The sequence below is a fragment of the Zootermopsis nevadensis genome, unplaced genomic scaffold, assembly GCF_977971745.1.
Source record: "Zootermopsis nevadensis isolate Lab colony 2312 unplaced genomic scaffold, Znev_1.0 Znev_ptg000021l, whole genome shotgun sequence".
Classification (NCBI taxonomy): domain Eukaryota; kingdom Metazoa; phylum Arthropoda; class Insecta; order Blattodea; family Termopsidae; genus Zootermopsis; species Zootermopsis nevadensis.
The window spans coordinates 22396171-22419752 of NW_028259153.1; the positions used below are offsets into that span (position 1 = coordinate 22396171).

Below are 23582 nucleotides of genomic sequence, written 5' to 3' on the forward strand. Positions count from 1 at the left end.
GGTCATATATAGGCCATCGAAGAATGCGTCTTGAGAGACTGAGGTAAACGTGAACCAACCAGTCGCGGAATCAGTATTGGAAGCCAGGACCTCAGAAATGGTGCAGGAGGGCTTTAGGGATTCAACTGCGAAGTCAGGTCCCGCTCGTGAGGAATCGAAAACTGATATTTCTCGTGTAAATTGAAGTAGCCGCCGACGTGGCCAAGTGGTGGACTACCCTCAGACTCGCTCAAGTATTTCGTTCACAATTATTTGCCACAATTTGTTGTGTATAAAGCGCTGACTCCATTACCCAAAGTTCTTCTTGAAAAGCTCAGCGAATCAAAAAATTCCATGCTCTTTAAGGACTATGAAGGTTTATTACGTCGTTAACAAAATCCCTCCAATGAATCAAATACACACTCCCAAACATTTTCTTGAGATTCATTTTAATATTATCCTCTCATCTACACGTAGGTTTTATGAGTTGTCTCTTTTAGGCTTTTTAACCAATTTTGTTTTAAACATTTATTATCTCCTCAGTGTACCCTATATGCCCCATCCATCTTTACCCTTCTGATTTGGTCATCATATTAATATTTGGTGAAGATTAGATATTATGAAGGATCTCGTTTAATAGTTTCTCCATCCTCGTGTTATTTCATCCCGTTTATGTTCAAATAATAAACGTGTGGAAATATTTTTTAATGTACGCTCGTTACGATCACCCCAAGTCGTCAGAATATCTCAAATGCCCAGTACGGGAGTCCAACCCGTGATTAAAGTTTTCGGTCGGTCGAAGACAGTTTTTGCCTTGGAACGAGCGGCTAGTTCAGTCTTTTTTATTCATTTATTTGCAATTTCTTTGTAGCCAGCGTCTAGTGTGGACTCTGAGGGGGGGGGGGGGGGGGGGTCTTAGTGAAGTAATTTCTTCTGTTTCAATCGTAGATCAGATCGGTCACGTCCAAACTTATTTATTTTATCACGTCTTTCGAAGAAAAAAAAATCGACATGCTAGTCTAAATTGGTATCGATCTGGTAAGATTGTAGCGCTGTAGACATGTAATCGGTTCGAATCTCCGCCAGGATACTCGACTGTCAGACTTCTTGCATATCCTTTGCATTTAAAACATGAAATAACCAATTAATAAATCAATCAAGCGATTGATATCTTAGCAAAATGGCTTCTTTATGAAACGACTATGACACGAGACTTAGAAGTCTCTGCTATTGGAGTAATTATCTGGCTCACACATGTAGACTTCCTAAGGACTTGGTGACTTATTTTCCTCGTTCCAAGAAGCCCGCTCTATATACAAACCTGTTCTAAGTCGATGATTTGCTTTAATCGTTCTCTTTTTGGTGACATCTGCCCGTACACGTGTGTAAGATCTGCAGCTCAGCTTGCCAAGTACCTTCAGAACAATAGACGTACGTTGGAGCTGAACCCAGTTTTTTCATCGAAATGTATTTATAACCTCGTATCGAATATTATAATCGACTTACGATCTGTGTTCTGTACGTTGGTTATAGAACATTTGACATGCGAAGTTGTGTGCAGGAGCCGCGAAATCAGCTTTTAAAATCAGTGTTTTAACCTTTCTTTCTGCATTCAGTAAAAGTAATTAGGAAGTTAAATTTCGCCTTGTTGCCAAACTGCTTCCTTTTTTTAAGACCAAAAACTCCACAATAGAAATTGTAGCCCTGTATTTTGAAATTCATATAATATTACACTGTTTCAGGAACGACATTTTTTGTTAATCTGCCTTCAGAATTCTGACGGCCGTCATTATTAGATACTTTAAGTGGGAATTAAAAAAAAACATCGTTTCAGTGACCTCTATTGAGTATATAAAATCATCGCAATTAAAAAATGAACAGTATTCTGTAAACAAACATCTTGCATAGTTATTTAATATTCTCATGGCGGGGAATATAAAGATAGCTGTCTTCTGGGTTTTAACGCTGTGCAGTCTGGTAAATGTTTTCCGACGTTTCAGAGGGCGATGCTGATGATGGAGGCAGCATGCTCCTGTGAAACGTCGATAGGCTTCTGACAGACTACATTGCGTAGGAACGTAGAAGACAGCCATCTTATCTATTATTTTTTGCAAGAATTATTAATTTACGAACTAAAAGACAAATTGTTACGTTTAAAATTCGTGATGAGGAACGCGAAGTGACTGTTGCTGAAGAATATATTTGGGTCGGCACGTGAGATTCGTTACCCGGGCAACGAGTATTTCATATCCCCCGGGGGGGGGGGGGGGGTGTTGGCAGTGAAAAATGTGTTTCAGCCCTAATTACGCGTTTGTAGATCCGATGTTGCATCTCTTGGGGGGGGGGGGCTTGTTCCTGAGAGGCCTTTGTGCTCAGAATGTAACAGGTGTTGGATACCATGTAGCCTGAAATTAATTAATTCAGAGAAAATTATCTCCGGGATACATTAAATCTAATGTGTGTGGTTCACTGATTTATTACGTACATTTGCGGTCATGGATAGAACTCGCCTTAGAAGATGTTTACTGCGTGGATACTGGTAATTCGATCCATAGGGCATTGCGTGCCCTATATTTAGTTCAGTCAGTAGGTTGAAGATGGTAAAGCCAGTTGTGTTACTGAAATGTGAATAAACAATTATATAGCATCCTTATGCTTCTTATGTAGTAAAGACCAGCCGAAGAATGTTATAATTTGATCCATTTTTTGTGTGGGTGTGAAACTTGGTCTTTCAGGTTAAGGGGGGAATATTTGGACGTAAGAGTGGTGAAGTGACAGGGGAATGGAGGAAATTAATTTATGAGAAATTAAATAATTCGTATTTCTCACCCAGTTATTATTATGATGATAAAATTGTGGAGGGTGAGATCGACTAGTCATGTAGTGTACATTGGGAGAGATGAGAAATGCTTGCAGAATTTTTGTTTGAAAGTCTAAATGGAAAAACCACGTGAAAGACGTAGGAGTTGATGGGGGATAATATTAAAATTGTTCCTTCCATTAAATTAACATCAACATGGACTAGAAACTGGTATGTCTCATGCAATTCTAGTCCGTCCGTCTCTCGTGGACCTCCCCCGTGGCGACTGGAATATCCTACCCTGAATTCATACGACTTGCCCGTTGCTCCCTAGGCTTTGGTGTTTCTTGCAGATACCATCGTCTCTCTTCCTGTGAAGAACAAGCGAATGTTCGTAAATGCGTCACGATTTATCTGTATGTTGCGAGCGTTGATCCAGGCCAACTTCCGCCTGTCGAATCCCACTTCGTTCATCGCCGACTTCGCATATAACGTCTAGTGTGTATATATATATATATATATATATATATATATATATATATATATATAACTGGCTTTGTCATGGCAGTCAGTGACCCGGTCTGGACAAAATGGCGAAGCGACATATTCCTGCTCCTACCGGGAATCCAGTGGCCACTCAGTTGGTGACCGAGAAAGGTTTCTGTCTGCGCTGGCCGGGCATAGAACATTTCGGGCTCTCTCCAGCCGTCCATCTTCTTCAGAAAAAAAGTTACTCATATGTTCGCCTATCTTATGCTGAGGCCCCTTGAAAGCAATCCCACCGAGTTCATTTTCTCGTTGGTTTTCTTAACTTCCCCTTCCAAATAAATATTCCGAGGCAACACCCTACAAATCTGACGTCCGTTACCTTTGTGCCGTTTTTAAACGCAAAAATAACCCTGAAAGTTTTTAGAGTGCTGATAAATAATTCATTTAAGGGTTGCTTGCATTTATGCATTAAAATAGAAATATAGTAATGGCGTGATAAACGGAGCACATTATAAATAAATCGGGCTTTATTCGGGCTGGAATAAAAGTATATCGGGCTTGAATGGGGTGCGAGAATTTGAAGATAAACTTTGGGCCCGGGCCGGACTGCGCAAAATGATGGCCCGTTCAGACATTTTAGAATGATTTTAAAGTTCGCTTTTCTTGGCTCAGGGTAAGTTTCAGAGCGGGATTTTCCTTTGATAGGGCTGTAAACAGAGTGATTACTCTTGAGATGTACCTGTTGCTTACCGGCAAGTAATTCTCTGTAAACAAATTCCTGACTCATTAACAAACAGTAGAAAGTTAAGTAAACTTAGTGCAACTACATATCGGTCTAATTGTTTTGTTGGACAGAAGCCAAGCAAATGTCTGTGGTGTAAGTACTGCAATCAGTTAATACGTAAAATGGCTGACTCTTGGCAGGGCACACTTGGTGTAGGTAGCTGATTTTTACTTGCAGTGAAGTTGCAATTGAATTCTTGCAACCTAATTGGCTGGCGATATTCACTAACGCGTCGGATCTGGTCCAGATATCCAGTGGTGACAGACCATCCTGGGTTAAGTTTTTTGTGATTTTTCTCAGCCCTTGCAAAGATGCCACATCCGTCCGGACTCCTGAGGCTGTGTGGCGCATGTATTTGATACAGTGTCGTCAGATTACCGATATTCGTATCTGTCTCATGACCTGGAAGAACTGATCTTACCTCATGCACAACATTTGAACTAACAGAACTGTTATCGACAATTCCCATGCAAAGTATACATCTGGTTTTGTCAGTTTAGCCAACGTTCTGAAATGTAAACGCCCAGCTGATTGATGTAGTGAAAAGTTGGTAACAAGCGATGACCTAGTTTCTTGTTGATCACTGTTTAACCCAATGATAGTAAATATTTGACTCAACTTTCTGAGATTTGAGGCTATCGCGGGTGTTGAAGATAAATTGTTTCGTGGTGAAATAATTCTACCCTTTGAAACCGGAGCTCTTTTAAATAATATTTAAGAGTTCAGTCCGTACCGCGAAGAAAACACAACTCGTGACCATTACAAAGATCAACTGATCATTGCTTTTTAAGGAAATAAACGCTGATTTCGCCTAGAATCACACAAGACCCATGATTACGCTGTGGGTAAAATGTAGAGTTGATTATGCGATTTTTTCCTCAGTTACCCCGATCTTACGAGTCCTCCTGGAATTTACTGTTTACGATCATATTCCCATTCGATTGTCAGTAACTAATTTAGGTGAAGTGTTGTATTTATTTTATTTATTTAGTGTTCTGTCTGACGACAGGTCCATATGAACAGGATCCTTCCATCCTTTTCTCGGACTGGGACTTGTTCATATACGTTCTTGGCAGATGATCCAGAAGTGGTTTGCCATTGCCTTCTTCTGTGTGTGAATGGAGTAATTGTTGGGATGCCCCCGGAGGAAAACTCCGTGTTGCCTAGACCACGGCCTTGCCCAACAAAAGTTATAAATTCGGGCATTGCCGGGAATCGAACCCGAGACCCCAGGATTACAAGGCCAGCGTTCTAACCGCTAGACCACCTCATCTTATTATTATTTAGTGTTCTGTCTGACGACAGGTCCATATGAACAGGATCCTTCCATCCTTTTCTCGGACTGGGACCTGTTCATATACGTTCTTGGCAGATGATCCAGAAGTGGTTTGCCATTGCCTTCTTCTGTGTGTGAATGGAGTAATTGTTGGGATGCCACGGAGGAAAACTCCGTGTTGCCTAGACCACGGCCTTGCCCAACACAAGTTATAAATTCGGGCACCGCAGGGAATCGAACCCGAGTGAAGAAATGTGAATCACCGGGCAGGCAAGTGTGAAGTTCGCGGAAGTTGCCAACAGCTGAAAGTCTAAAAATCTGCTCGCCTTCATAATTATTGCGAATGTCAGATCCGGGGTCGTGCATTGCAATTATTTTTATCTTTGACAATATTTTTTGGTCCCACTTCTGCGTGACTTTAAACACGCGTCATGAAAGTCTCTCGTAGTACGAACCCAACGAAATAAAATTTCCCAATAAAATACATAAATTGAAATGATGACTGCATCGTATTCTGAGAGACTGATATTACAATTCATTATTTAAATTAAGCATTTGGCGTGTTCAGTGGCGGCTTGTAATTTGGGGCCATGTTCAAATCTTGTTTAATTTAGAACTGCAGGCTTGGCTGGAAGAGTTCGCCATTCGTACGATGTCGATAAAATTGAAATTAAGTTCTGACGGTGGCTGCTGTGGTAGAAAGAGATGCAAGCGAAGATGTGGGAGTGTGGAGTCGAGAGTTCGGTTTTGAGTTGGTGAATTTTGGCATAAATCTGGCTTCAGTGGCCGTGAAAATATTTTCACATTTAATTCGCTTTATAAATAGCTTTTATGTATGTTGTGCATACTTAATCGCGATTTGCAAAGATAATGAATGCTGCAGTGGACTGTTCTGATAGAATCTGATCCCTCTTCCTGTCAGCATGGTACTTAGGCCCGTCACGTGATTCCCACCTGTGGATTATCCTTTTCTGATCTGCAGCTGTTTCAGAGCGTTTAACACTGACCAAGGCCTCAGTTGGGCTGCAATTTCAGGGTCAAACTCGTAACCGTGCATTTATGCTGACGTTTTATAATGTTGTCGAGTGATTACTGCACGGAAGGCTCAGGGTTCGAATCTCTTCCCGTAGGCCGGCTATTTTGACATTTGTTGGCTTTCTCCATCAAAGTTAACGCCATAGAGCGGAGGTCTTCTTAAGAATCTGATAGTCGCTCAGCTAATGAAGAAATTCCAAAAGTTCCAGCACCGTCGCAGGTCCCAAAATCTGAGCCAGATGAATCCAATCCACACACTCCAGCCCCGTTTCCCTTATGTCCATTTTGCGGTTAAGCCCATTTACTCCAGTAAATGCTGTAATATCCAGTATTTGAAATAGGCCAAGACCACTTCATTCAACATTCCTTAAAACTTATCGTTCTTTGTAATCCCGCCATTCGACACTACAAAACCCATGCATTTGAATGAGCGTTGTTAAATATACCGAGAATCGATAGTTGCACACATTCTGGAATGGTACCATAAAGTTAGTCACGCGACATCATTCCTCATCCTTTCCGATTTATCTTAATTGACTTGAAGTTGAAAGGACGTCTTTCGTTTGGCGGAGCACCCCCCCCCTCCCCCCGGGCGTGGAAGGGCTTTAGCCTTTTCGCGGCAACCCGCGCGTTGAAATCAAGCTTATCCATTCATGGTCTTCGCCTCATTCCCCCGTGGCCATTAACTCCGAAACAGATGCTACTGAGAACAATGAGGGAGCGTATTTTAATCTCCAGTGGAACTTAGTTCCATTTCTTACTTATCCAGTCACGTGTTCTGGACACGTGACACAAATGTCCGAACCCGTGATCAGATTACCGGCACCAGGCATCGACCCAGTACGTCACGAAGAGACGTCCAGTCCGCAACAGGTTGTTGACTTCATCCTATTAATATCCAGTGCACCTGGCACTGAAGTTGCCACCGGACAATAGACGCTGAACTTCTCCTCTTTGAGAGGAGGAGGAGGAGGAGGTTCGTGGCATTTCGTAGTGCGTTGAACCGTCAAGGCAAGAATTCTAAAGTAAACACGTTTATAAAAATGTTGCCTCCCCCATTATAATTTCACGCCTGTTTAGGACTTGGGGAGGGGGGGGGGGGTCAGACAAGTTGCCCGTGCGTCGATCAACACGTCCCTGACCTTTGAACTTTGTAGCTCGTTTCACATTTTTATTATTTTGTCTGCGATAAAAACCAGCCAGTCTGTTGGAGTTTACGTGATGTATTGTCTAGCAAATTAATCAGTTTCGCTGCAGTATAAACCTCACATCGCTATTTATTTTTATTTATTTTTAATATTATCGAACAGAGATGTATTATATATGACGTAGTAAGAATACATACATCTCATTATAATCTGAAACATGTATTTTCTATAGTTTTCGGTTTTATATTTTTAGTATTAACACTTTGAAGCCCGAAGCTCTTGTAAATGGTATTTAAAAATCTAATTCTTACCTTACATGTGGCGTCTCCATTAAAAAAAATCCTTTGGCTAACGAGACTGGTAAGATAAATATAGCTGTTTCTTTTGAGAATCGTACGAAAACCATAAATACATTCTGGGCAGAACTCAGGGTTACTGAACGTTGAAGCAGGTGTTACATACCACTGAGGTTTTAAAATGTTAAACGAAATGCATGTACAAGTAATTTGTCTCAATAGAGTAGCATGTCTGTACTTTGCAGCAAAATATTGTTTTTTTTTTCAGTGTTATCAATCGTAGTTACGCGAATACACGATAAGTTTATATTTGTAATGGTAAAGTGTTGTGTTTTCTTCGCGGTACGGACTGATTTATATATTACTTTGACGAAATTTTCTTTCAGATTGTTTGAAGGGAAACGATTACAGCTGAATTAGTGCAGTTGGCTGGTTTGTTTGTGTTCGTCATTGTGTGAATGACCCATTGCTTTGTTTAACATCTGCTGTTTTCGTTCGTGTCAGATCCGATAGCATTGGCTTTATCTCCATTGCACAGGTCAGTTGCAATCATTTTAATAGCAGTTCTCTTATGGCGGAAATGTCTTGACGAATGGATTTGTTTTCCTTCTGTTTAACTAAACTGACATTTGTCAAATGTGGGTCCGCGATGTGGAGCGTCTGTGTTCTTGTTGGGAACCATTGCGCACTCCTCTGTAATTTATTTATTATAAAACATCATCAAATGGTTCGTTCATATGACATGAAGCAATTGATCTGGCCTTCATGTGTATTGTGAACAAGTTTGCAATACCAATAATAACGCGAGTGTACTTAGAGGTACCCATGTCATGTAATTAAAGCATCTATACGCTCCTGCCACTCGAACTGCCTAATCACAGATACGCGCTGTTGGTAAACCACGTCATCAGCGAATGTTACAGGTCAGTGTGTCGACTCCAAAGGTAGAACACTGAAAATGTATATAAATCATTTTTTTTCTGTGTTTCTATAACGTTAAAAAGATTCGAGGCTTTTGATTTAATTTCGTTGTGTGTTTCTAAGTGAAGACAGAACTTGACAGACGTCCATCTACAGTGTAAAAGAATATTTTATGTCTAATCGTTGAAAGTTAGATATTAATAGTAATCTTACGTTTTTAAAGGGGAATGAATATTTAATTCTATTATATTTCTCAGAGGGCATTCTTTGGAATCTGATGGTTGTGTAGGACCACACTGAGGTATCCAGTTAGCTTTCCGCTTTCAATTTACCGCAATTTTCAGTTGTTTATGGCCGTCATTAAGGTATCTTTACTGGCAATGTGTTATTAGGGCAGGCACACGCAAGGTCTTCGTGCGATTAGGCAGGCTGAAAACACAGACAAGGTTGGAGGCTATACATATCCATTCACAAAGCAAACCCGTCGCAATAAAAGGAACTCGCCCCGCGCATGTGGGACGTGGTGAGGTACGACACTAACAAGGTGGTAATTTCTGGCAGAGAGACCTGTCATCCGCGGGCAAGCTACAGTGATGGTCCCCGTGACCCGTGATAACTACAGCGTGTTGCTTGTAGTGATGGCCTCGGAGACTCTTGAACAATATAAATATAGCGTGTTATTTTCAGAGGTTGTTACTCCTGGAGGCGGCCTCGTTAAGTCCTCGAAAAGATACAGGCTGTTTCGTTTAGTGATGGTCGCAGGAACTCCTGAATATATTGATGTTAAAAACAAATAATTTGTTGTAAGACTTGAGGTTCTCACAGCGGTGAGTATGAAGATTTCCGTCTTCTGGGTTATTGCGCTGTGTAGTCTGGTCGATGTTAACCAACGTTTCAGAGGTCATACTGCCTCCGTCATCAGGGCGATGAGTATGCCAATAGGGTGTGAGGAGCTGGATTTATAGGCCGGGAAGTGAAAGGTGTAGCCTGCCCCGAGCCAATGGGAGCAGGTATGGGAGTGGACCAATGGTAGCACGTGGGCGAGAGTGGGAGAGGGAGAGAAAGTAGAGAGAGAAAGGTGAGTTTGGTTGTATGGATAAGGCCCTGAAAAGGGCCGAGTTAGTGGTCTGGTTGTTCCTGTAAAATTAATTGAACTGTACAGAATCGTAACTTGTGTTTTGCGTACAGTAAAATCCCGATTATCCGACCTAAATGGGGCCGAAGGACGGTCGGATAAGCGAAAATGTCAGATAATACAGAAGACAAGTGAAAATTACGACTCAGTTTGTAACTAAATTTACGATTTGTAGCTTAAATGCGTCTTGTTTGTGTTGATTAAATATATACTTATTTTCACAGTCTATACACAAACGTTGTAATAAAATGATGTTGTTAAAATTATATAATATTAAAACATTATGTAGTATAAAATATTATATTTTGGCGCTTTTTATCGTAAATACGATTTTACATTATTTAGCGCTTTTTTATGACATGTTTCGATGGATAAGACCTCATCTTCAGGTTTATATCAATTTTATAATATTTTAAAATTATTAGTATTTACGATAAAAAGCGCCAAAATATAATATTTTATACTACATAATGTTTTAATATTATATAATTTTAACAACATCATTTAATTACAACGTTTGTGTATAGACTGTGAAAATAAATATATATAAATTTACGATGTTATTAAATAGGGAAGAAAATTCAATCCGGCATCAGATGAAAATGTCTTTCAAACAAAAGTAGTTTTTAACATACGTCAGTCTTTAGATGAAAGATTTTATTTTTTAAGAGACTGGTAATGGGTCTGAGCGTAGGATAAGCAGGACTTCTGTGTTTTGTGACTTACTGTATCTGAAAAAAAATACATCCTGTGTAAAGTTGTAGATTTTAATCGTGTGTGTGTGTGATGTAACAGTTCTTATACAATTGTCTTTTATTTTGATAAATAGGTTAATGTTTGGCTTCATCAAAATCAAAACTGTGGGTTATTTTAGCCCAAAATTAATAAAAAAAACTATATTTTCTACGCAATTTTCATTGTAGGCACAAAACCCAAATTTCGTCTAAATTCATTAGTAATTTAGCAGATGGACGACGACGTGAGGAAAGGTATGGCCACAGTTAGCAGTTTATGAGAAGCGTGCTTATGCCCACTAACATCTGTAGGAAGATATTCCACATGGCCTGGAATTCCTTCATGTTCGGCCTATCAGCCTCGATCCCAGACGTGGGTTGACTTTGACTCCGAGATAAAGATGCTATCTCAGAATTTGCCGGGCCCAGAAGCAACGTAGCGTCCAAGCAGGGTGCGAAGACCTTGTGCTGTTTGCAAATTCTGAGCTATTATTAGAGACGCGGTCACTATTTGACGTTTCTGAGTTAGTACCAGCAACAATTTCAGTGATATCCGACCGACCTACAGGCCTATAGTTTGTGAACCCAAAACTGGCTACTTTTTAAGTCATGTCCAGTTATTATTTTCATTTTTGAGCTATTTGAGACGCGGTTATTGTTTAAAAAATTCTGAGCTGGTACCGTCTGTAGTTTGAGACCGCTCCGAGATGGTATCTGCCTTCATTTTCAATCGGGGCCACTTCTCGAGCATTCTCGTTGTAGAATATTTTAATATCCGTCCCTAAACGTTCGTAGCCTAGAAAGTGCGAAATAAAGTGAGATGTGCCGACGTGATTTGGCCCTGTCTTTACAGATGTTGGTCCCGCGAAACCGTCAGATGAAAACTCGGTAGGGTCTAGGTCACTCGTACCGACATCATCTGTTCAGGCATTTGAGCGGGGTACGAACTCGGGGTCCGAATTTGGTTCTGGCTCTTAATTTTTACATCGAGGTCCTGCTTTCTCCACTGACCTTTCACATATTGCGCTTTGGAAAGGCGTCGATTAACACGCATTATCTATACTCCGTTGTAATCCGCATTCCAGACATCGTTTGTCAAGGTCGACCGACCGCGCGCTCGTTAGGAGTAGTTAAAGACCGCTGAGATACTCTGCCTTTTTTTTGAAGACGAAATAAAATTATTTCAAATATCGATACTGTGTTAAGTACCTCGAGGGCTTTGCAGACGCCTTATATGGAGCAGAAAATTGGATGAGAGTGTCGTGAACTTTCCAGTAGTACTCCAACACCATCTTTTCCAGAAGTCCCGAATTCAAATCTTGGCCCTGAAGTAGGCTTTCAATTGACATATGAGTTTTAGTGGTTTTACTCAGTCTTCCACACAAATGCCGGGATAGAACCTTCTTAAGTCACGACAGCTACCTTCCAAATCCTTTCCTATTCATTATTCAGAAATAAATTCTATCATTGCACGTTTTAAAGTAAGAACAACTATAAGTGTCGTGGAATAAACCACATACTGGATCATTTTCTGTTCCTATATTTTACTGTTTGTGTCTGTTTCATCCATCGTGTGTACGTCCCAGATTTATCGAGTTTTTGGTGTGGTCGTCTTAAATTAGAGCGTCGTATTCCTACACGTCTATCAGGATTCGAACTCACGACTGCACAGTTTCTGTGATAGATTCGCCAGATACCGCGATTTGGTCTCAAGTGTGCAACTCGGTCTGATGACCTCGGCCACCGAGGCAGGATCCAATCAGGTGATCAGCCTTGGGGGTTCCCCAGTTATGCGGGTTGCTTGCTTCGCAGGAGCAACACACCTGGGCCAACCTCGGGCACCGCTGCTCTGTAATCACAATGGCCGACCAATTATTATGTAAATAATCCGATAATCGCCATGAGAAGCTGCCTCGTTTGTCGGGGCTTTCAGCTGGAAAGGCGAAATTTTTCCCACAATCTCAACGCCAACCGGATTATCCACTTCCGGAAGGGCGTGGGAGAGAAGAATGAGAGATGTGTTGGGGTGTTGTCAGAACTGTATGCCAGAAGGCGGTGAGTTTCCGTAACGGCATGCAGATAAGAATGCACAATAATTGCGAGGTTATTTGCACACTCGTATCAGTACGTTTTTAAAATAATTTCATTGTTAAATGTTTATTGTTTCAAGCAGTCAGCTCAAAGGCAACGGCGGTGACCCAAGGTCATTGTTTCGACGTGGGCCAAGTTCATTGTTGTAACATTTGTATTAATGGGTCTTGTTTGATTGTCAGTGTAAAGAGTGGTTATTTTCTTAAATAGCATTAACGAGTTGATCTTTGTAATGGTGAAGGGTTGTGTTTTCTTCGCGGTACGGACTGAATTCTTAAATTATATTTAGACGAGCTCAGGCTTCAAAGGGTTAACCAGTTGATCTTCGTAATGGTGAAGAGTTGTGTTTTCTTCGCGGTACGGACTGAATTCTTAAATATTATTTAGACGAGCGTAGGCTTCAAAGGGTTAACCAGTTGATCTTTGTAATGGTGAAGTGAAGTGTTTTCTTTGCGGTACGGACTGAATTCTTAAATATTATTTAGACGAGCTTAGGCTTCAAAGGGTTAACCAGTTGATCTTTGTAATGGTGAAGAGTTGTGTTTTCTTCGCGGTACGGACTGAATTCTTAAATATTATTTAGACGAGCGTAGGCTTCAAAGGGTTAACCAGTTGATCTTTGTAATGGTGAAGTGAAGTGTTTTCTTTGCGGTACGGACTGAATTCTTAAATATTATTTAGACGAGCTTAGGCTTCAAAGGGTTAACCAGTTGATCTTTGTAATGGTGAAGTGAAGTGTTTTCTTTGCGGTACGGACTGTATTATACTAAATGTTATTGAGGTGAGCTGCTTGAAAGGAATAAACAAGAGGTTTGATGAAACAGGGCGGTAAAAGTTACGTTCGTTTCAGGACACCATTTGTTTTGCTTCCCTTCCTTGTAAAAATTCGTGCAAATGATGTCTTCTCTTTTTACTGCAGTGAAGAGGCGTACAAATGTCTGCAGCGGAAGTGATTTTCTTTTTCTCATCTGTTCAAAATGGCCACTGGCATGTTGTTCGTAGTTATTCAAATTAAAACTTCTTTTACGACTATTGCTAATGGCATTTTCACTTTCTCGTGAATCATGCACGTTTTATATGCAGATTTAAACTCGCTGTTCCTTTCATTTAGATATATCGGGAGCGCATCATTACAGCAGCCTTTCACTCACCATTATGTTTCCTTCCGTAAAAGATCGTAGGGTCGATTCTTTTGCACATATCATCTACCGTATGCGTTTATGTGCGTGCATCTTCTGTCTTTCAGTATTTTCATCCACGTTGTAGCAGCCAAAATGTTAAAAATTCATCGTTTTATCTTCCGCGTGTCTGTAAGCGTGTCTCTCCGCCAGCACGTGACAATGTTCGATGCCCCGAACGAATTCTCGCAACATTTGATACAGTGAAGGTCTACTAAAATTTGTGAACAAATTTCAGTCTCATTTGAAATCGGACATCAATAACATAGACGGGAGTGGGGAATCCCCCAGAATACCCCGCGCATATTCGTGGGGAATCCCCATTAATGACGCCATCACCCGGCCATCCAGACGCCAGGGTTTAACATTGAGCCTCTTCCTTCCTTATCCTTTCCAATTCATTAATAATTCTATGATTGGCGGCACATAATCTTTCTGACAGCTATGACCTGTGAATAAGGAATCATCAGTATCACCATAGTGTAGATGTTTAGTCGTGAATCATCACAACTTCGCTCGTCCTTGCGTTCCATTACGTCTCGTGTAAAAATAAACCATGTGTTCTCGGAACGTCGTTCGACAGCGTTTCCAAAACGGCGGATGGAAATGACACTTGAGGGTACTCCGAAACAATGCAGTCCAGTTGCCAGGATACCCGTAACGTCGAGACGTGGGGTGCCTTCTCGTAGTGGCCACGGTAATCAACGGCCTCGCTGATTTCTGTAAGGAGTCTTGATTAATTTCTACTTGCGCGTGGCATATCTGTCTGCAGCTGAACTTGACTTTTCAGAGAAGGTCACATGTAGAATCAGGGAGTTATGTAATTGAGGGGAGTTGATTTTTTAGTTGTTGGTGTTGGTTGCGCTCGAGGTAAGTTGGTAGAACTGTAGGAGTTTGTTACGTATGTAAAAATTCGGTGGATAATTAGTAACTGCCTTTAAACAATGTGGTTCATGAGTCGCTTTAGCGAAATACTTTGATTAATGATTTGTCACGAATAAGCAGCAATAGATAAAATAAGTAATCAATAAAATAATTTTGACAGCAGTGTGACTAACTGCTGCACACGAAAGTACCAAAGTGGTGAGAAGACGTCTTGATGGAGTTTGATGAATTTTTACAGTGTTTTTCTTTGTGGAATGTGTGTGATCTTCAGACAGATTAACATGGCGTAGCTCATAGGCCGATGTGTTCAATTTAATTCCAGGTTTTCGACGAATTCTAAAAGTGATATTACTGGAACATGGTTAAGGAGTTAATTATTTAAATACCTTATTGAAGCTCAGGTGGCTAAGTGTTGGATTCCCTTTTACAGAGAGCCGGTTTCAATCCTGGGATACTTGAATGAGATTTGTTGTAATCATCGATTCTTCACCACTGTTCCGTACTAATCTATCGCTACGATAGTCCTTGCCAAGGAGCATACTGTCTAACCCTCGGAAGTTAAGTCAGAGGCTTCGTCTCTGACCCGATACTCAAATGACTTCGGAGTAAAGGTAGCTTAAGTTTATTCTCTGTAAGTAAGGATAGTGCCTTAAAATGGAAGTTTCGTCTTCGTGTACAAAACCTTCACTTCAACAAGTGTTGTGACTTTTTTGCTCAAAATGGAACTGAGTTCTTGCGTAATGTTTAATGTTATCTTCTTATGTTTGATGTATTGTGTGAATTTTTACGAACGCTGTGCATATTGATATGGGATGACCGTCTGCGTGTTGTGTTACGTGTTCTTCCAAGACAAAACAAATGACAATGCTGAAAATTGATTTTGTTTTGGGAATTCAATAGCACTAAGCGGTTAAATTGTTAAACGTTGGTTTCCATGGTAATGTCTTTGATACGTTCAACGTTGATTGGGATGCAAGAGTCTGTAAGTTGATCCTTTGAAACCGATGTATGTTTAAGTCGCATATAAAAATTCAGTTGTTTAAGAAACTGATCTCTGTTTATTTTGAGACCTTACAGCCTGTGGGGAAAAATGCAGATTCATTGAATGTTAAAGCAGATGGTACGTGAAGTTACTACGCGCCTTTAAAGGGTTAATTGAATGCAGGAACGTCCGTGAAATGGGGTAGATAGACAAGATTAAATGTTCCTTTTCAATTAAATGTTTCGCATTTTAAAATGATGTACACTTTAATATAGGTCGCACGTGTATTTTAAAAAATAAATGTAGACTTTAAGGTTAAGCGGCCTAATCCATGATGATTATGGCAAGGAAATAATTTTAATATTATTATATAATACATTTTTATTCGTATTTTATCTGTGTCCTCCTATGCGTAGACCAAGTTCATCTATATATCTTATTGTCCTTCTTGGTTTAAACTTTTCAGACACAGTGGTAACTATATGTACCATTATTGCGCTCACACCCACCTCTCTCTCTCTCTCTTTTCGTTTGGTTTGCTTCAAGGGATTAATCATCGTAATAAAAATTGGGTAAACGCTACAAATTATAACATAATTTTAATTTTTTCTTTGTTGCTAATCGAAACTCGAAATATTTTCATCATTACTGTGTGCTCGCTTACAAACGCGATTCGTCAATTATCTGAATGACCTAGACTGTCTTTTCTTTTTAACCGAGTACTTAATAGTTGTTATTGTTAAGTACGAGGTGATACTTCGGGAATAGTTTTGCTGACGTCAGGGGACAAACACACGACCTCTGCCAGGAAAGGAAAGTAACGACATGATTTCGCTGTAAATTTTGGTAATCGTTCTCTGCAGAACGTAACCTCACATTCTGCGTATTTTATCAGAGCGAGAACGTGTTTACGGACAGGGCATCAGGTGTGACCGCCTTCATCAGGTGTTGTATATCTGCATTCCTGAACCCACTGTCGTGATGTACCGTTAAGACCCAAGACACGATTGTGCTAATACCCCCCCCCCCCCCAAGCGGGTTCTTCCGCTAAATTCTCCCATCTCTCGTCATAGACCCGTTATGCTTCCGGGATTGAGGTGTGGTATAAATCATGAAGTATTTGATTGTGTTTGTGACGTAGGAGAGCGTCCGTGCGCTGTGAACTGGGGATACTTTTAAAGGAAATAGTATTTGCCACATTCAGAACAACAGATTTGTATTTTATTGTTTAAAATCTAAATTAGCGAAAGACGTCTTTGTCAGCGAGTAATGGCAAAGCTGAAGCAGTGTGTCACGTGTACTGCTGTGTGCGTAACTTTTTTTTTACATTTTGGTTTCCTTGCACGTGTAGGCCCGTTAAATATCATCGTAATATTAATCCGTTAGTCTTATCAGCATCAGTCGTCATTAAGCTAAACGAACCTTGGAAAATGGAAAACAATTTTTCCTTTAACCTCCATAACGTGGAACTCCGACGTCAAAAGTGAACCTGTGTTTAACGGAAACATTTTATTTTATAAAAATGTCTCTAGCCACTCTCCCCCCCCCCCCCCCAGGGGAAAACAATATAGACTGAACGCTAATTCAGCGTTAACGCAGTGAACAGAAACTGCTTAAGGATGTAAAGCGAAAGTAGAATTAATTTACGATAAATAGTTTCTTTCAATGTTTATTTTCAGTTCATGAAGTTGTCTTCTGCACAGTCCTCCCTCGAATTTTCCTGTCTCTGAACGAGCAGGAATTGAAGCAAGACCGTGGAACGGAAACACCCTTTCAAGGACTGTAAAAATAAACGTAGGAAAGTTGAGGGAGAAATTCATTAATAAATATACAACGAAAGACAGAAAAGATTGCGCAGAAGGAAAAATGTGTAAAAAGAGTGTAGAGCACAACAGGAAGCGAGGAATTAAATAAATAAATAAATAAATACAGAGAGTAATTAGCATAGGACGGAAGAGAGTAGTAAAGAAAGAATATACGTAACAGAAGAAATAATAAAGAGCGGGCAAGAAGGAGGAGAAGTGGGGAAATTAAAGTTGTAAGTACAGAAGGTAATTAGTTCGTGTGGAAGAGAGAAACAGAGGAGAAACAGTTAGGGATAAAGTTAGGTTCGGGCTCTGTTTGCGGTGTTGGGTCGCTGGTGTGGCGTCTGGCGTCAGCTGAAGTGTATGAATATTAAGGGTTCAGCTGGAGCCGCGTCTGATGGTCTAATCCTCGAGGAACACAGTCTGGGAGTCCTCACGTCAAATCCCGCGTCATGGATAAGGTTCACTCCACACGGAGTATCAGTTTTCACGAAGGGGCCCCTTTTGAAAATGTAATTGTAATGGAAGAAGAATAAGACAGATTGAAGAAGGATCGATTTAATCGTTACAATTTAACGGGATAACGGAATTTGTTTTCCTGGAGGCATCGTTAGTGCGTCTGGACACCAATTAGAGCGCTGTAGTGTCTAGCGGTTAGAACGCTGGCCTTGTAATCCTAGAGGGTCTCGGGTTCGATTTCCGGCGGTGCCCGAATTTATGACTTGTGTTGGGCAAGGCCGTGGTCTAGGCAACACGGAGTTTTCCTCCGTGGCATCCCAACAATTACTCCATTCACACACAGAAGAAGGCAATGGCAAACCACTTCTGGATCATGTGCCAAGAACGTATATGAACAGGTCCCAGTCCGAGAAAAGGATGGAAGGATCCTGGTTATATGGACCTTTCGTCAGACAGAACACTAAAAAAAAAGTGTTTGTCCAAACATCCGCGACACGAATCCAGGCAGCACGTGTTGCATTGTTCAGTGCTTGGTCCACCAATGAAGTAGACCCGTTCATATTTCATGAATACAGCCTCTCATATTTTACGTGCGTCCATAAAACACATTTATTTGGAAACTAATCATATTCTAGATCTCACAGAACATGTGGCTAAAAATTTTTTTTTTCATTTTATTAATTAACACTTTGATTTTTTTTCCAAATACAAATTGTGACCTTGAATGAGAACTATACTTCATATTACATGTAGACGTATTTGTTGCGTATGTGTATTTAATTTTAAGGATTCTGGCCAATGGTTATCGATCACAAATTTATTTGAATTTTATGTTAACTACATTTATAGCCTGAAGTCTTTATTATTTTTTTCGTGTCGTAATCGCTTCTTAAAATTACTCCCCGTAGATACAATAAATCACATGTGCGCTGCATCTGATCTTATTTTATGACTTTTTATAGCCCTCGCTTAACTTCTGCCCTTTCGCTTTGACGTGTATACACCTTGAGGCAATCTATAATACAAATTTTACAGAAATTTTTGTTATTTAGTCCAGTGGTATTCAACCTGGGGTACGCGAAGACATCTTAGGGTGGTTACGTGAAATTTAAAAAAATATATATATTATTTTATGTTAAACACTGAATAATCAGTAATTTAATTTATTTAATTTATTTTAGATTTAGATTATATACTATGTATAACTTGAATTATACACCAACAACTTTGGGGGTACAAAGTTGAAGAGAAATTATGTCTGGGGGTACACGAAGACATCTTAGGGGGTACGTGAAATTTTAAAAAAAATAATATTATTTTATGATAAACACTGAATAATCAGTAATATAATTTATTTTTTTCATTTGAGATGTAGATTATATACTAAGTATAACTTGAATTATACACCAACAACTTTGGGGGTACAAAGTTGAAGGGAAATTATATCTGGGGGTACGCGAACAAAAAAGGTTGAATACCACTGATTTAGCCCACTGGTAGCTATATGTGTGACTTATTTTGTAACCAGAAGGAGGAACTGTGCTGCCTTTCCTGCAAACGCATAGGCGCCTCCTACACGGTAACCATGACACACTTCAACGTCCATGAGGTGTTTTAAGTCGCGCTGTTAAATAATGTAGCGAGGCCGATATCGCTTTCTGTGTTTTGAAGTGGCAGGAATTTACCTGCGTGTGTGATGCTCAGTTCGTGGCCTTTCTAGGAGAGAGAAAGTGTAACAGTGTAAATAGTTCTGTTTGCTTTAGGTCACCTTAAAATCTGGCAAACGCGTTTCGAATTGCCTGGTCCTTGATGTCGCGTTTAATGGACTCGAAGGAGTTTCAACCATTTACAGAGTTCGCGATTGCGTAAATGACTCCACATGTCAGGAGTGATATTTTGTCCGTCGCTCCGACATGGTTCAGAATCGCTTACTGCTTCTGAGTACCGAATTGTAGCTTCACTGATCAACAAACCATCCACAACTGTGGGAACGGAGGGTTCGTTATACCCTACTGGGCCTTATCCTGAGCCGGTTTAACCCAGTCATCTCCACTTCGTGTCCCACGAAGGATATACAAACCTATGTTTCCCATCTGACCTCGTCGCTTGAAGTTCTCTGACCGGAATTTTGTGCAAAATTCTAGATTTATTCCTGTGCGTGCTGCACACCCTACCAATATCTACAATCTGTACCTGAGTTTTCGTCAACAGTTGCCCCAACGACCCAAATTGCCTTTTAGTGGTCTAGCGGTTAGAACGCTGGCCTTGTAATCCTGGGGTCTCGGGTTCGATTCCCGGCGGTACCCGAATTTATAACTTGTGTTGGGCAAGGCCGTGGTCTAGGCAACACGGAGTTTTCCTCCGGGTGCTTCCCCGGTTTCTCCGTGGCATCCCAACAATTACTCCATTCACACACAGAAGAAGGCAATGGCAAACCACTTCTGGATCATCTGCCAAGAACGTATATGAACAGGTCCCAGTCCGAGAAAAGGATGGAAGGATCCTGTTCATATGGACCTGTCGTCAGACAGAACACTAAATAAATAATATAATAAAGATAGTACAGTGAATTTCTACGGATTGGATATCCGTGGTTCGGACCATCATTTATATTCTGTTTCATCACTTCAGTTTGTAACAGAATTTTTAACGTTACGTGCTAACTGGTATGTGTAGCATCTTGAGACACAGTGAAACTTTCATCTTAATTAACCATTTGTTTTTATCCTCGTTTCAGGTAAGAAGCGTCATCAAACCGTGGAATGTTATTTATGTGGTAAGTGTACTATAAATTCTGCCATAAACTATATTCTGTTCGTGTAATTATGTTTGCAGTGTTGAAGCAACCGCTAGTATTGCATTAATGGCGGCCACCTATGACGCAATGCGATTTTACGTATTACAAAACATCTGGAACAGAACATGAATTTGTAGAGTCCAGAACTCCAGGCGAATATTACAGAATTCAACCACTGGCATGATTTATGTAGAAAATCTAATCTCTTATTGCATTTTTCTTTCTTTCCTTTCTTACGTGCTGCTTGTTTCTGTAATTATCGCCCTGATGATGGAACCATCAATTACCTCTGAATCATTTGTACACGGCGTTATAACCCAAAAGACACCGCCTTAGAAACCCCGAAGTTAAAATATGTAAAACAAATTTCGATCGCTGCTTTTAATGATTGTGAAACCCTTCGGATTGCCCCACTCTGAAGTATCCTTGGCACACCCGGTAGAGTAATCGGCTGTAATGAAGTAATTTGTTGCTGAAATGTTATATTAGTGTAAAGCAACGTTTTTTTTGAATAAAAATTTTCTTTGATATTATCCATCGTCTAGTAAATATAAAACGTAAAAAACGACGTTTCGGAGATAGGGATTAGCTCTATCTAGTGGGCCCAACTGTGTAGGAACCTGAAGACGGAGATAGAGTCCCAATCTCCGAAACGTCTTTTTTTTTACGTTTTATATTTACTATACGATGGATAATATCCAAGGAAATTTTTATACAATTGACTCTTCACCATCGTCAACAAGTTTTAGATCTGATAAACGTTTTTTTTCCTTGCCATTTGTGACACCCGATAGATTTAGCAGCAGCGGATAAAGTGTATGAATGTGTTAGTGTCGTAATGTAATGGATGTGGTCCACCTCACTCGCTTAATAATTAATGTTAAGAATGATCACTTGTAAGGAACTGTTTTCTTGCAGAAATTGTGTCTGACAAGTGAGCATGAAAGCTGAGAGAATGCAACAGTTGCGGGCTGCCTAATTCACTTAATTGAAACGCCCGTGGCACATCCGGTAGAGTTATCAGCTGTATAAAACTAGTTTGTATGTGAGCGTAAGTGTGTGAGCGTGCAAGTAATGTTGTGGGATGCCTCGCTATAAATATCTGCAATAAACGCATTCCGTGCGTAAGGGGAACATGTGCTTACTTGCGTGCGGTTTGAACCTAACGATGATACGTCAGATGTTCAGAATTATTTTAATATGTTTTTTTTTTTAATCGGACGGAGATCCAAATTTGGAATGCATCGCTTTTGTAAGGAATGCGTGAAATTATCTGGCTCTTGGTTGCTAGAGTAAACATCCATTTGGACTACGTTCGGGCTTCAAAGGGGTGAACTGATAGTGTTCGCCCTTAAATTTCCAAGTCTGGTGTTTTTAAGTCTGTGCAGGAATTGTCAGGGGATGAGATCATTAGGGTAACATTTGCAAAATTGAACTTACCTGTTGATCGAGTAGATTTGTAGACTCGTCGAGCTCTAGAAAAAAGAGACTGTCGATTCTTCGCCTTGGCTTGACACTTAATTTATGGAGTAATATTCCAAGGTAGAGATTTTTCCGGTTACTGCAGCTAACACCCGATAGCCAACAAAGCATATGGTTGCTGCGTCATTGTTTTGAAGTAGTGCCTACCTTTATTTGTGAGGAATTGTTTTAAACACGCGAAAGCTCCAAATTAAAACCGGGAGACGCACGGACGGACAGAGATTTGAAGTTCTCAAGGCGTTGGATAAATCGAATTGTGACGCCATGTAGTCTTATGAATGGTTAACAGTGCTTCGGATCAATGTTTTGCGTACATCTTCAGGTGGTGTTTAATACACGGCTTTAGAACATTTAAAAATTTAATTAAGAGTTGCGTATTTTTAGCAACAAGGAGTATATTTCTGACCCGAAAAGACTAAGGAATAACGATTATCGCGCAAGTATAGTTTAAAACTGTCTAATTTAGTATTGAACAATAATTGTTTTAATTATGTGAAAACTGAATTTCAAATAATCTCAATTTACAACACTGGGTGCTAGAACTTTTACTTTGTACGCAGTGACCTTATTTCTCTCTCTCTTTCTCTACAGATTGCGCACCTCTGTTTTAGACTTGTATTCAGAAGGTAACTGGTTCGGATTTTTATCGGTTAGGCAAAATCCCCGTCAAATATCGGGCCCGTCCGACATTTCTGAAATTCAAACCAAATTAATTAAATCTTGCGAGTCGTTAAAGAGTTCAGATCCTTTGCTGTGCAAGTGCGTTGTGTCGCTCTTGTGCGCACGTCCTCCATTGCTAGTCTGTGACCGCTGCATCGCCATCTGGCAAGATGAAGTCGTAGCTATGGATCCTGATAACGCGTGTCCATTTTAAGATGCGTAGTGTCAGTACTGAGGCTGCAAGTAGATCTGTAGCAATTTAATGTTCCAGTTGGTGAACCCTTTAAAAGACGAATCACACACGACAGGTTTACGGCATTATATTTTGAAAGGATGATGTGCTGGGCATGTGAGAATGAGTACAAAGTTTGCTTTGAAAGCCTGGAGGGAAGAGACACATCGGAAGACGAGGGATAATATTAAAATGAATCTAAGGGAAATGAGGTTAAATGGAGTAGATTGAATTCATCTGGCATAGAATAATAAAAAAAGTTGGGGACTTATGTGAAGACGGTAATGAACGGAACTGACTCCGTGGAGCAGAGTCCTCCTTGAAAATCTGATGGTTGCTCAGCTAGCCAAGGGATTCCCCCGTATTTGCCTTCGTACTGAGTAAGATCATGTAAATGTCTCTACGGCCACAAGG

At 40.3% G+C, this 23582-nt stretch overlaps 1 protein-coding gene across 7 annotated transcripts in view; it reads left to right on the forward strand.

Moving 5' to 3' along the window:
• LOC110838351 (receptor-type guanylate cyclase Gyc76C) overlaps window positions 1-23582 on the forward strand; it is a 95364-nt gene that overhangs the window by 35131 nt on the left and 36651 nt on the right. For 4 of the 7 annotated variants that reach the window (XM_087352970.1, XM_022081464.2, XM_022081465.2 and 1 more), the window contains exon 2: window positions 20735-20773. The exons of the other annotated variants lie outside the window; for them this stretch is intronic. The gene's annotated coding sequence lies outside the window, so the exon portion shown is untranslated. The remainder of the gene's footprint in view (window positions 1-20734; window positions 20774-23582) is intronic. 7 annotated transcript variants of the gene reach the window in all.